Genomic DNA, 14,895 nt, shown 5'->3' with positions numbered 1-14,895 from the left:
TGGCCATTTAAATCAGTCTTCAGAGTGACCAATTCCTTGGTGATTTAAGCATGCCAAATAAAAAAGGCAAACAAACATATCATGAATATTTGAATGATCTACAGTATATGGCATTTTTTGGTGTCCAGAACAGGTGGAGATTGAATTGTAAGTGGAATTTGGGAGAGTACCACCACTTATTATTTTTTCAATCTGACAACCACACTCAAAGTTTTGGGGATATTTTTATATCCTGCACCCAAACACATCCTATTCTTAGCACCAAAACGAGACATCATTCACAATACATTGTGCATAATTTAAAATAGAACTGTCCCATTCCATTCCTTTTTGGCATGCTTGAATGAGCAGATATATTGTTGACCTTCAAGACTAATGATGGTTATAAAAATGTCAACATTGTTAGCATCTCTAGCACTATTTGTGTTTACAGGAAGATGCCAGATAGCATTTTCTGTGCTTTTTTTTCAACATAATGGAGTCTGGCAATACTTTGCATACAGATCTGATCTATGGTAATGCCTTTTGGATTCAATATTCCTATGATACTTGCCAAATATTTGAGATATGTCCAGGAGATATATCAAATTCTGATCATAAACCAAGGTTATACTTTCACTGAAAGATCTGACTTCCCTCAAGCCACCAACTTGCACTAGTACTGTAAGACAATCATAAGGCACTTTTCTCCGACACATTACAAGCTTCCACAGTTTATTGCTATTTAATATGCAGATTAACTAACAAAATTCTCTACTTTGAGATGCACTGCTTTTATATTGCTTCCTCTTGCTGTTAGATTTAAATTCTCAGTGTTGAACCAATGCTAACTGATTTACACAATGTCCCTACTGAAATATACTCAGTCCAGAATTTGATTATCTTGCTTGGGACCAAATCAAGATAGTTCTGTATAAAGCAGCTAATATCTGACAACTTGTAATACTAATACTCCAACAGTTTGAATCATATCCATTCATTTCCTCTTTGGTATTTTATATCACAGCAGAGGTCTCATTCCCAGAGCCAGTGTCTCCAAGCAGCACTAGCAATGTGCACAAGCGAACTTTTTAAGTAAATGCGAAGACTATGTTTTCATTATTTATTCAGAAAGATGTTTTCAATTACCATTAATTCCATTGTTGGTCTGAGGCAAAGAGCTCAAATATTTAAGGCTGTACTGTGGAAACCAGACAACAACCAAAATACTAAAAAATTGGCTGAGGTTTCAGTATTCTGTGGCTTTCCAAAATGGCTGGTTATTCCCGCAAGTGCTGTAACTTTTTTGCTACAGGACTTGCCAAAGAGAATGATTACGTTTGGTGGCTATACTCATAGTAACTGGCTCTTAAAAGTCATTTAAGTTTGTGCTACTTACTGACGTTGCTAGTTACATATCTGCAGAATACAGAAAGCTAACCAATGTGGTAACCAGTGCTGTTGTAAAAAATATATCATTTTGCAGTCCTTGTGAGATATAAAATAAGGTATATTGTATAAAACTCTACTTTGGAATTTATCGGAGCAAGTGTCTCCTACACAGGGTATAATCAGCTTATCCCAGCTCGGCAGTCTGAGGAAGAAAATCCATTTGCATTTTTCCCAGTTTGAACTACATGGTTCTATTCTAAATAGGAAATTAACCAGCTGAGAATGGCTAAACAAACCACAATAGGTGATATTACAAAAATCAGCCGACAACTTTGTATATTTTAATTATATATTTTATTCTTCTCTCCCTCTTCACCTGTTGCTCGTCTTTTATGAGTGTAAGCTCTTCAGGACAGGAATTGTGACTTCTGTACAGTACATAGCCAATGTAATTACCTACGGAAAAGGGGGCTACTTTGATAATATCCATAAGAAGGAGTTGTATTAGAAATATTATTTATTCTTCTTTATACTTCAGTGGTGCATAAAAGCCTGGGCATGATCAGGGCCCCATAGTGTGAGGCAAGAGAAAGACAAACACAAAGTCTCTGCCCGGAAGAGCTTAAAATCTAATTTAAAACTGACATGACAAAAAGGTAGAAAAGAAAGGATGAGAGTATCAGTAAAAAAAAAACAACAAACATCATAGAAGGGGCTGGTTACGCTGCCAACAGTTAAGGTTGCCCAACACTTTCCATAATAAGACTCTGTTTTCAATTGCTTATAACAGCCAAACATTCAACATTAGAGCTGCCATTTGCCATGCTGTGTGTGTCTGTCTCATGTGGAGACACACACACACACACACACATATATATATATATATAAAACTTCTGCTAAAATGCTTCAGCCATTTCCAAGTACGAGGTTAAATGGAAAATTGTTGTTTTGCTCATGTTAAAAAGAAATTATTACAGCTGTTTTATTGAGAAGCTCTAGCATATTCATAGTTTGGAACAGGGACTTAAAATTTGGCAGAAGGGTCACCTTTGTGTTAGGAATGAGCCTTTGGCCAAGTGATAAGCCTCATAAAAATCTCAATTTGCACATGTTCATTCAAGGCTTGTTAGTTAGAGTTTGGCAGTTAAATTCGCAAAAGATTCTGTCTGCACTGAGCAGGCTGCATCCTACGAATGCAGGGTCGAGCAGGATTGCCCTGCATTTACTCATCCTGGCAGCTGAGAGTCACTGTGGTGTGAGGTATAGAACCTGAGATCAGGGATAATCCCCTTTGCTCTCAATGCACACCCCCCACCCCCGCTAGCTAGCGTTCTGGCGGTATGGAGGTGGAGGCAGCCACCTGTTTGAAATGCATAGGGGTGAGGAAAGAGTGGAGTTAGAGGTGCCTGAGAGGGAAAAAGGTTGAGGCAGGGAGGGGGAAAGTCCATTCCCCACTCTCACAGTATAAATGGTGCTCCACAGCTCTTCATCAGCCTCTCTTTACGCTAAATCTCCCTAAAATTAATATGAAACTTTTTGGTCAGTACACTGATTGATTGAGGGCAGAAGTGTCTATAATCTCTAGAGCACATTCCCCTCCAGAATTTAGCATAGAATACAGAATTCCTGAGTCTTTACTTTCCTTTGCCAGCAGCAGATAGTGAACCTGTCTGGAAAACATATTTTTCAGCCCTCTGCAGTGGCTGCTCCACAAAGAGGATAATAGTCTATTACTGCTTCCCATCAGTCCATTGGCTCAAGAGGTAGAGGACTGTGTTGTGGATGTAAAGGTCCAAACCCCACTGATGACAAGTTGGGTTCAGTGTAGTTCTATGTGATAAAATTTCTATATATTCAGCATCATTAAGAAATTTAGGAAATTGTATTAAAATAATCTATGTTAAAGGAACATTATGGCTATGAACCAAGCACTCTAAAGTTAGGAAATGCCAGAATTAAGGTTGCCTGTGCAACTTTCATTCAATCCTCTTCTGCATATGCATTATAATACCCTCTTTAATTTCATGGTCACATTCTATATTTTGCACAGTACCCCTACCTCATTCAGCAAATGGTTATTCAGTGTTTCTTTTTTATCCTGTGCATCCAGTGTGTGGCCCCACTCCTTATTTACCACACCCCACTCCCTGTGCTGAACATAAAATTAATTTCCCATTGGTCATTTCTATCATGCTCTCACCACAGTACGTCAGTGCTGTACAGACCACAATGAATTCATCTTCACATCCCTGTGAGGTGAGGGCATATTATTGTCCCCATTTTACAACTAGGAAACGGAGATATAGAGAGATTAAGACCAAAATTCTCAAATGTGTCCACTAATTCAGAGTGCCCAACTTGAGACACCTCAAGCCTGATTTTTTTTTGCAGAGTACTAAATGTTGTTGGTTTTTTAGTGAGTTCAAGGCACAGCTCCAACTGACTTCATATGCCGTTCTGTGTGCTCAGCACTTCCACAACTCTGGCCTCCAGCGTCTCATGCAGAAAATGAGGTATAAGCAGCGGCCACCGGTGAACTGTTTAAGTAACGTACTCAGCATCACATAGGAACTGGGCAGAGACAGGGATAGCATTCAAATCTCCAGGGTGGTACTCAGCTACCTGAATCACAGCAGAAGCCTTTTTCCATTCATAGCAGTCCCCTGTCTCATTCACTACAGTGTCCAACTTCGAAAACAGATGAGGAAAGGGTCCTACACACAACAGCTTCCTTCACTACACGGCCCTGATTCATAGCACCATAGTTCTTGTGCACTGAATGAGGCTGGGGTTCTATGGGAAAAATAGTATGAGATCATGTATTTTTAGATTATCGTAGTTAAGGTTATGTTTTAGTTACGGGTATTTTTAGTAAAAGTCACGGACAGGTCACGGGCAGTAAACAAAAATTCACGGCCCGCGACCTGTCCATGACTTTTACTATATACCCTAACTAAAACTTGGGCTGAGGGGCCACGGGTGCTCTGAGGGGGCAGTCCGGAGGTGCTGGGAGAGTGGCTCAGGACCCCTATTGGTGCTGGTGGGAGGCAGGTGGCAGCCCATGGCCTGGGACCCTGCTGGTGCTGGGGAGAGAGGGGGCTGCGGGTGGCAGCACATAGCCTGGGACCCTACCTGGTGCTGGGGGGTTGGCAGGCTTCCTACCCGGCTCTGACTGGCATGTTCCTGCAGCTCCTATGGGGAGGCGCTGCCACAGGGGCTTGGCGTGCTGCTCCCACCACAAACGCTGGCTCCGCAGCTCCCATTGGCCGGGAATCACAGCCAATGGGAGCTGCGGGGGTGGCACCTGCCAGCAGCGTGCGGAGCCCCCACTGGCCCATCCATCTAGGACAGAGGTGGGCGAACTACGGCCCGTGGGCCACATCCGGCCCATGGGACCATCCTGCCGGGCCCTTGAGCTCCCAGCTGGGGAGGCTAGCCCCCCAGCCCCTCCCTTGCTGTCCCCTCTCCCCCGCAGCCACGCCACCACACAGGAAGCACAGCTGGCTCTGGCTGGGCAGTGCGGGTGCCAGTCCTGCCACTCTGAGCGGCATAGTAAGGGGATGGGAAACAGGGGGGTTGGATAGGCATGGGAGTCCCAGGCATGGGCCTGTCGGAGGGCGGGGGGGGGGTAGATAGGGATCGGTGTGGTCAGGGGACAAGGAGCAGGGGGGTTGGATGGGTCAGGGGTTCTGAGGGGGGGCAGTCAGGGGGCAGAAAGTGGGAGGGGGCAGATAGGGGGCAGGGGCCAGGTTGTTTCGGGGGCACAGCCTTCTCTACCCGGCCCTCCATAAAGTTTTGCAACCCTGATGTGGCCTTCAGGCCAAAAAGTTTGCCCACCCATGGTCTAGGAGCTGCAGGGACATGCTGGTGGGAGCCAGGAAGTCCCACCCCAGATAAGCACCTCCCTGCACCCCAACTCCCTGGCCCAGCCATGAGCCCCCTCCCACACACCCAAACTGCTGCTGCTGCTGGTACTGGCCACTGCAGAAGTCACAGAAAGTCATGGAATCCGTGACTTCCATGACAGATTCACAGCCTTAATCACAGGTTTCAGAGTAACAGCCGCAAGTACTCCTTTTCTTCTTACAGCCTTAATCATAATGCATACGCACAACAGAGCTGAATTAAAATCTCACCGTTAACTTTAATTCTGGCATTTCCTAATTTTTGAGTGCCTAACTTTGCAACCCTAATGACATTTTAAGGTCAGTGTTTGTTTTGATTTGATTTGATTTTTTTAAGTTTAATTTATACATAGCCCAGTATAGGGTACACCAAGAGGTTGTGAACCATTTGAAAGTATTGTTTAAATATGAATGATGAATAAATAAATATAAGAAATCCTCACTGGACCTCTTCCTCGTGATTATTAATGTTAATTCACAGGTCATTATACCCATACCATAAGAATGGCCATACTGGGTCAGACCAAAGGTCCATCTAGCCCAGTATCCCGTCTTCCGACAGTGGCCAATGCCAGGTGCCCCAGAGGGAATGAACAAAACAGGTAATAATCAATGATGCATTCAGCTTCTGGCAAACAGAGGCTAGGGACACTATCCCTGCCCATCCTGGCTAATAGCCATTGATGGACCTATCCTCCATGAATTTATGTAGTTCTTTTTTGAACTCTGTTATAGTCTTGGCCTTCACAACATCCTCTGGCAAAAAGTTCCACAGGTTGACTGTGTGTTGTATGAAGAAATACTTCCTTTGGTTTGTTTTAAACCTGCTGCCTATTAAGTACAGTGAATGAATGAAACCAGAAGTAGTTCAGATATGCTGATAAGCAAATGTCTAATAGGCAGATGTGTTCTTACACATCAAAGTGAAGATCAGACACCTTCATTTCTTCTTAATGGGACAAGCTATGTTAAGGAACTATAGAAGATTCTCGGGGGAAGCTGTCTGGTAAATCTTATCTAAAGGACCACTTTATCTCCTCTCCCTCAACCTTCCCCACTCTGATGGGCTGATTCTGGTCTACCAATAGTTATTTAGGTTTCTTGGTCCTATGAAGACAGACAGGAGTGAGAGGTTCAATCATCCTCACTCTTAATTCCATATTCCCAACTCCCTGCTTCAGCTTTGAAGCAATTAAATAAATCATCCCACTGGTTTCCAGGCCAACACCAGGTGGCAAGGGTGAATTCACGACCCAAGGTTATATTGATATCTCCAGTTGCCATGGAAAATCTTCCTCATTAAGTACCATGGCATATGATATCATAGTAACTAAAATACCTATTCATCGAATAGTCTGATTTGTTTTTCGAATACCAGAGTAAATAGACCAGGGCTTGAACAGAAAGTGAATGAGAGGGAACTCAGAAATAAATGAGCTTAATAAATATAGGGCAAAGAGTGAAGGGGAGAGGAGTTCTCTTATTAAATGTCTTCTAATTGAGTCCTGAAATATACACACAAAATTACATCTGCAGCATTGTATTTGGCAGAGTTTTGAATTCTAATGCGTATGGAATGCCAAGCTCGCTTGCTGCCATTCATCCACTGGGCTATCATCCAAAGATGGGAAGGCTGCTGCTGCTACTATCATTAGTCACTGTGTACTCACTTGCTGGGAAAGCTGGAATATGTACAAGGGACTGTTAATTAGCATGGGGGAAATGAAGCTACTCTGTAAGGAGCAAATCTTCCCCCCCCCCAATTTTCAGAAGCGATAATATTTACCTATGAGCTGGGTGTAATGGTTTCTGCAGCTAGGAAAGGAGAAGACCAAATCAGAGCACGCATCTTGTAGGTATCTTTAAGTTAATCGAATTATTATTTGAGATCAGAGTAGGTATCTACAGCTAGCACATTCTAGCCTGAGAAGGGGCAGTCACAGCTGACTGAAATTTCTGTTTGGTGGAAACGGAGAATTTCCTTATACTTGTAGCTCTACCTAAAACCATGACTTGGCAATGGGAAAACTATTAATCCTTAGGTACAGGTGACTTATCTATTCTCTGGCTGTAAAAATGTTTTAGGATGTAGTGTAAACATCAGGCAAGTGATTATATATTATTATTTAGGGATAACAATCCTATATGATCAATTCCCTTTTCCCGCACCTCTATCACACAAATCACATAAAGCTACCATTGGTTTACTGGGGATGTATACATTTTGAGAACCAAGAATTATATCCAAACTACTGACATAGAACATACTATATTTTCTCATGTCTATATTATAGACAGTATGTCATGATGCTAATTATTAATTCATTAATTAAACCTGAGGTGTTTTAAGTACAAATATAAAGGACATCCTTCACCAGAGAGTCAGTGTACCTGATGGTATAGAAACTAATTAAATCCCCAGCATACCCGTGTTTCTTTAATCTGCATTTAAAAGATGGAACAGCATCAGTTTGTTGAATTAGGATCACAGGATGATTCCACAGTCAGGGGGTAAAGTTGCTAATGGCTGGTTCCAGTTGTTTCAAACTGATAATGAGGACTTTTCAAATAAAAGGCTGATGCAGACTTACGTGAACAACTACAGGCCGATGATAAAAGATGGTCAGGGAGCTTCACTGTGTTGGACACCGATTACTGAGGCATTTGTAAGTAGAGGGGAAAAAAGGCATTCTGAAGTCTATATGAAATTCTGCAGGAAGCTAGTGAAGAGATATTTCTGAACAGGTATAATGTGATGAGACTGATTGGAACCAGCAAGAATTCAAGCTGCTACGTTTTGTATTAACTGAGTCTCAATATGGCAATATTTTGAAGGAGGTAAAGTGAAACTCCAGACACAACAAGCAGAGGGTTGTTTAAAAAAAAAAAGAAAAGAAATCTGAAGCAACAGTAACATACATTTTTTTTTTTTTTTAGATAGTCAGAAGTGGTGCTATGAGGGGATACTGCCAGGGAGGGAGCAGCAATCTCTCCTCCCTTTCTTACGTGAAATTAACAAATCAAAGCTCTGTTTGAATCAATCCAACCAATTTCAATAAGTTCTTTGACATCCAGAACTGGCCATCCTATAAGACAACACAATCTGCTTGGCATTAAAAAGCACCTCAATAGTTTGAGGGAAAGGATAAATTGTTTTCTGTATTAACACTGGAAAATCAAGATCACATTGGCAGGAGATGGATGGTAAGAGCAAAATAGCAGTTTAACACTAGAAATAGGCAAATCTTTAGAGGATCAGAGTTAAGGAACTGCGTGCTTATCTGAATTAGCTACTCCTGTTCTCTACAGAACCAGGCTAGAGTCTTGTCAGAGCACATTTCTCAGGAGATTTCTGGCAATTCCACTTCTGATCATAGGCTAAGTCCATACTTATGGTAGTGTTTAGAGTACGTGCATTACATATGTAGCTATATGCCACAGTGAAAGGCAGGCTGTGTCCACACTTGTCGTTGTGGTGTGTAGTTACACACCGCAGTGAAAGGCTCTAGTGGCAGGGAAAAGCTCTGGCATGCTGGAGTGTGTAGAGTGCCTTGTGGAGATTATACTTTAGGAGTGTAGGGCATTTTAGTTTACTGTACTTGCCTAAGCCATGCCTTAGCATTTACACTGCTATTTATATCCATGAAAGCTGGGCGTGCAGTGTCTGTACTCTACACACCACTTTAAGTGTAGAGGTACCTATAGACAGACATTCCCAATCAACTCAATCCTGGATATCTTGCTGGAAGATATGCTTTATCCAAACACAAGTTTAGTGTGTAGTCAAACAAAAGGTTATTGGGCTCATTCCTGGGGTAACTAGTTGAAATGTAATGGCCTATGATACACAAGAGATCAGATTAGATGATATAATGGTCCCTTCCGGTCTTAAACTCTGTGAATTCTTGCCAGAGCTTAAATTTCAAAAATGAATAAGAGGAATTTCTTCTTCTCTTCTGCCTTTCTCTGTATTTCTTAAACCAATTGGAAATAAACCAACAGATCACTGTTCTCAATAGAATGCTCACAGAGTATTGTCTCTTTCATTCTGGCTTCTTTGTTCTATGTGTAAATGAAAGATTGTGCATCTGTAATATGGTTCCAATGGCTGAAAGAAGGCACATCAAGGTACTAGTATCACTTAACAGAGATCATATCAAATGAAAAAAAAAAACACATTCATGTAACTTAAGGTTGCACAGTTAAAAATCACAAAAAGTCAGGAAAGGCAAAAGCTAAGGTTCTATCAGATCAGTCATCTGAGACTTCATCAATATCATGCCATTGACTTGAAGAGGACTCTTCACAAGCATAATGAACCATACATGGTGTAAATATGATCAATTAGGATGGAAATTGGAACAAGCTTACACTTTCATGTTGGGAAAATCTTCAGATATCTTCCTGCCACTTGGGATTGTTCCTTTTTCCTCATCTTTCTGCTTGTTTGCTTGGGATGTGATATAGCCTACATTATGGGCTGATACAGTAAGCTACATCTCAATTAACAAGGGGGGAGGGACACAATAAACCTGGATGAGAAATATTGTATGCTGGTTACTTGACGCTTTCCAATCAATAATATTAACAATTAAATGGTTCTAAGTAGGGATGGAAGTTCTCACTTCATGTAGGTGAATGGGATGGAAGCAATTCCAGAGGCAATTTCTCATCTTTGCTGCGATTGTTTGGCTGGACACACTTGGGTTAACAGAGCAGCAGTATATATGTTTACACTTAGATGGATTTAAATTCATAATGGAAAAATTTGAAAGTTTGTGGCTGGGGTTAAATGAAAGTTTAGACTTGACAGAATATTACACAATGAAGGACATTTTTAAACAGAACCTACATTGCTGAAATATTCTGTCATTCCTGTTGGTTAAAGGATTTTATTACTTGTGGGGCAGAGACAGGGCAGAACATGTTTCAGTGAGGGATTGACAATGTCCCATATTAAAACTGTCCCAAAAACAACCTGACAGCAGCTGCTCCTCTCTCAGGCTAAGCCCCTAGTTCTGCTTAAAATCTATTTTAGGTACTGATATGGCCCCTATTACCACAGTATCTGAGTGTCTCAAAATCTTTAGTGCAGAGGTTCTCAAACTTTTTTTTTTGCGTACCACTTGAAAATTGCTGGGGTCTCGGCAGACCACTTAATGGACACTTTGCAAATGTTGTTTGTACCATTAGCTAACTATTGTAAAGCACTTTGGATAAAAGCACTATATAAAAAAATGTAATAATAAACATTTTTTGTTCTACAAATAAAAGCACACAACTCATATTTTAATATCAGTATTCTTACCTTTCTAATGTGATAGATGTGCCCTCTTTCCCCTGCCGCGGCAGCCCCCAAGCTGGGGATGGGAAGGAGAGGGGGTCTCTTCCTCTCCACCCCACCGTGGCAGCCCCTGAGCTGAGGTTGAGAAAAAGGGCTGTCTCTCCCTGGAAGCCACAGCCCTGGGGCTGGGGAAAGTCACTTCTTTCTCTGGCTGACGCAGTCCTGCACATCCCACATTGCCCTCACCCCCCCTTCTCGCCCCACTGCCCCCTCCCACTTACCCCTAATGCCCCCTAAGGCCACCACCTCACCTTACATATTCATCTTCTCCAGGGTCCAGGCACCTAATTAGTGGAGCCACTCCTGCGTAGAGGGAACTATCCGTGGACCACCTGAATGGAGTTCGCAGACCACTGGTGGTCCACGGACCACAGTTTCAGAACCACTGTTTTAGTGTATTTATTCACACAACACCCCATTTAAAGGTGGGGTACTGAGGCACAGGGATTAAGTGACTTGACTATGGTCACACAGGAAGCCTATGGCAGGGAAAGAAATGAATCCAGGTCTCCCAAGTCATAGGCCAGTGCCTTAGCCACCGGACACATGCTTCCTCTCATCAGTAGAGGAGTAGTAGTACCAAGCCCCTTTCTCTTACACATTCCAGATATGATTTACAAGTTCATTTGGTAAAATTTGTGGTCTACAGGAAAACACCACAAGCAGACAAGTTGTTAAGATTACAAATTGTTAAGACTACAGTGTGGCTCCTGCCCGGGCGCGGCTCCCCATCCATACACTGCATGACCTTATGGTGGCTGGGCAGCTGACGGGGCTGCAGGCATGGCCACTGGGCGCGGCGGAACAACTGGCGCTGGGCTCACTCCTGCGCCATGTACTGCTGGTGCGCAATGTGGCGTCGCTCTGAGGCACTATGGCCCAAGACTTCGCCCAGCTCAGCGAGCTGCAGAGGTGCTATGGGCCCGGGCTGGCCAGGCTGGCCTTCCCCTGCAACCAGTTTGGCCACCAGTAGAACACTACCAATGAGAAGACCCTACTTTCCTTAAAGCATGTCCGCCCTGGCAATGGTTATGAGCTCAACTTCACCATGTTTGAGAAGTGTGATGTGAATGGGACAAATGCTCACCCACTCTTCACTTTCCTGAAAGAGGCACTGCCTTTCCCACATAATGATCCAGTGTTGCTGATGACCAACCGACAGTACATCATCTGGTCTCCAGTGTGCAGGAATGACATCGCCTGGAACTTTGACAAATTCCTCATTGGGCTTGATGGCATTAGGGTGACCAGATGACAGGGACAAAATATCGGGACACATGGGGGGGCAGCCACAGGGTCACCCCCCCCCACCACCAGGGCCGGCTCTAGGTTTCTTGGCGGAGTGCTACCGAAGGGAGAAAAAAAAAGCCGGAGTGCTGCCAAAGCAAAATATTGGGACAAATGGCATCCCGACCGTACATCGGTCAGGACATGGGACAAACAACTAAATATCAGCACAGTCCTGATTTTATCGGGACGTCTGGTCACCCTAGATGGCATGCCCTTTAAGCGCTACAGCAGGCACTTCGAAACTATCAAGATCCAAGATGACATTGAAAAGCTCCTTTGGTATGTCCCGTAGAATGCTCTCAACCAAGCCAAAGTCCTGCTGAAACTTTTCTCTCTCTTCAGCTACATTGTTACAGAAATTCCATACACCAACCCTCTAAACAGATAAATATGCATGACCCCTTACTCTTGCACAGTACCCATTTTCATTAATAAGAGGAAAGATCAATGTGGGGAACATGATGGAAAATATTTTTATCAACTGGACAAAGATTACTTACATGTAGGAGAAACCGTCCAATATTTTCATGCAACCTTTTATGCTCATTCCTTTTCTTGCTTTCCTAGTTGGTTTCACATAGACTTCAAAGTGCCTTTTTCACTTTGAAATGTATCAGTAATAAGGGTCCAGCATAGTGTAGATCTTTGACCATCTTTTGTCATGTGTTTGTATTTGTTCATTTAGGTCTGCATCACCCTTTAATTTGACATGTCCTCACTATCAATTTGAAAGCCTAAAGTGCAAAAATTTCAGAGAACTACTATGTATGTACTGAATAGCTATATTTATCTTATTTTGTTGAATATTATGGTTTAAATTTAAAAGATTGGAAAACTACAACAGACAACATAAAAAGCATATTCATACGGTGTCTGGTATGGATACAAAATACCAGCAAACTGCATTGTGAACCACTCAGACAGCATGAGTTCTGAGTATTTTTCTATCTTCCCTAAAAAGTTTAGAAACATCAGTTGTATGTTGTTTAGAATGACATTTCTGCACAAACAAAAATACTGTACTTGGGTGACCTTTATACAGCATTTCTGTGCATTTAAAATAAAGACTTAAAGTTTGTTTTATGTATTTACTTCATAGGATCCCAATTATGCATCAAAGACAGTCAGACTCTGGTATTTTATACATTCCATCTACAGGGCAAGAGAAGAGAAAGACAGATTCCAACATGTAAATCTGACAGCCTGCTGGAAATTATCACAGCTGCTTTGATTTTCAACAAGGCAGGTATTTTGGAAATGTAAAAACTTCAAGAACAGTTGAAAAACATTGAGGGGAATGTTGTATAGATTTGACATCTGGGTGCTTCAAAATCTGATCTAAAGATTCCAACCTATGCCTTATTGTTGTCTGTTTAAATCTTTAACATGCAGCGTCAAGGCCACCGTCTCACATCCATGTTGACACTGATGAAATTACTCGGAGTGATGCAGTCTCCTGAGGCGCTCACTATCACAAGTAATGAAATAAGAAAGGACCAAAAAAAGTTTTCTGATCCTGCATAACAAAGCAGAGTAAAAAATAAAGACAATATTTGAAAATATGTGCATAAGTGATTTTCTTCCCAAAGAATCTCAGTAGCATGACAGATTTGTCAATAAGCATAGACTACAATAATACGCAAGAGGCACTCGGATACTATGATAATGGGCAGGGTATAGTCAGACCAAGAGATAGCAAATTAATTTAGCTGTTGAATTAAAGAAGGGAAATTATGGCTTTCTTTAATCATTTTCAGACAGTTGTACCCCAGCTGCTAGTTTCCTGCATCGTGTAAACATCTTATTGCAGCCTCTTTAGCTACCCTTGCAACTTCTCATTCATTAATTTGCTTTTCAATATTTTACTAGCTCTTTATTCCACAACAGAATGTACAGTGACTCTACCAAAACAGACTGGGCACAGATATACTGTTAGTTGGTTCTAACCAGTTTGGGTGTTTTAAGGTACTCTTTTGATCTTCTTAGTCTTCTGTATAATTAAGTGTAGCACTTCTAATAATTGCTCAAACTTTTTGGTAGACTGTCTTAACACCTTGTTTCCCTTAAATCCCTTAAAGTAACTGCTGACTGTAATCAAATTTATTAGTAAGAGCAGAGTTTAAACAGCTACAGGTCTCCAGCTGCTGAGCTCTTCCACCATAGCTCACAAAGAAACTACATTTCTGTGTCTGTACAGAACAATCAGAAATTACTATTCCCATCCTGCCCCCCTCTCCCCACACACAGTTCATCAAGGGAACAAATGTCATGTCATCACAAATGAGATCTCAAAATCCAAAGTGCATAAAAATTTGAAGTGTCCACAAGAGCAGGAACTAATAGATCTGCTCATTATGCCCCTGAACCACCAATTTAGAAAGGAACCTTACGCTGAGTTCAATTTGGAGATTTTAGTGTGGGAATACTAATTTTTTAATTCAACAGTAAGAAATGGCAGGTAGCATATTTATTACAGCTAGCTGGGTATTTTCTGTTGGAATGATTTTCCAGTGGAAAATGGCCTCTTTGCAAAGTTGAAATTTTCCACAGGAAAATTTTTGCTTTTCCTGTCAGGAAAATCAAAATGACAGTTCTCTACATGCCCATCTGAAAGACAGACAGAAAGGGAAATTGACAAGAGCTTTCCAAGTGGGCAACTTGTAAGCTAAAAAATTCTATTTCAATTCTCCCAAAATGGAATTTTCCTGGAAATCTCTTCCTATGACAAATTTCACATTTTACTTTTTGTCCTAGCTTGGGATGATTTTTTTTCCAAAAATGTTAAGTTTTTCACAGGAAGGGATTTCCATTTTTTGGCCAGCTGTACTCTTCATGAATGATTATTACATACATTGGTTTGCGTGAAGGCATGAATCTGAAGACTAGGATGTTTTATCCACCTGAAAAGTACGATAATCATTTAGAAACCTACTGGCTGAAATTTCTCCTCCATATTACTGAAAAAATATGTATATGCTCCCCTTT

General features: G+C 41.7%; 1 protein-coding gene and 1 pseudogene across 1 annotated transcript in view; one reads left to right on the top strand and one right to left on the bottom strand.

The window, feature by feature from the left end:
* GPC6 (glypican 6) overlaps positions 1 to 14,895 on the bottom strand; it is a 1,111,975-nt gene that overhangs the window by 710,810 nt on the left and 386,270 nt on the right. The gene's annotated exons all lie outside the window — the stretch shown is intronic.
* Positions 11,372 to 12,248, top strand: LOC140912765 (glutathione peroxidase 1-like; annotated as a pseudogene).

Source organism: Lepidochelys kempii, chromosome 1 (assembly GCF_965140285.1).
Source record: "Lepidochelys kempii isolate rLepKem1 chromosome 1, rLepKem1.hap1, whole genome shotgun sequence".
Taxonomy (NCBI): domain Eukaryota; kingdom Metazoa; phylum Chordata; order Testudines; family Cheloniidae; genus Lepidochelys; species Lepidochelys kempii.
This window is presented reverse-complemented; position numbering and strand designations above follow the sequence as displayed.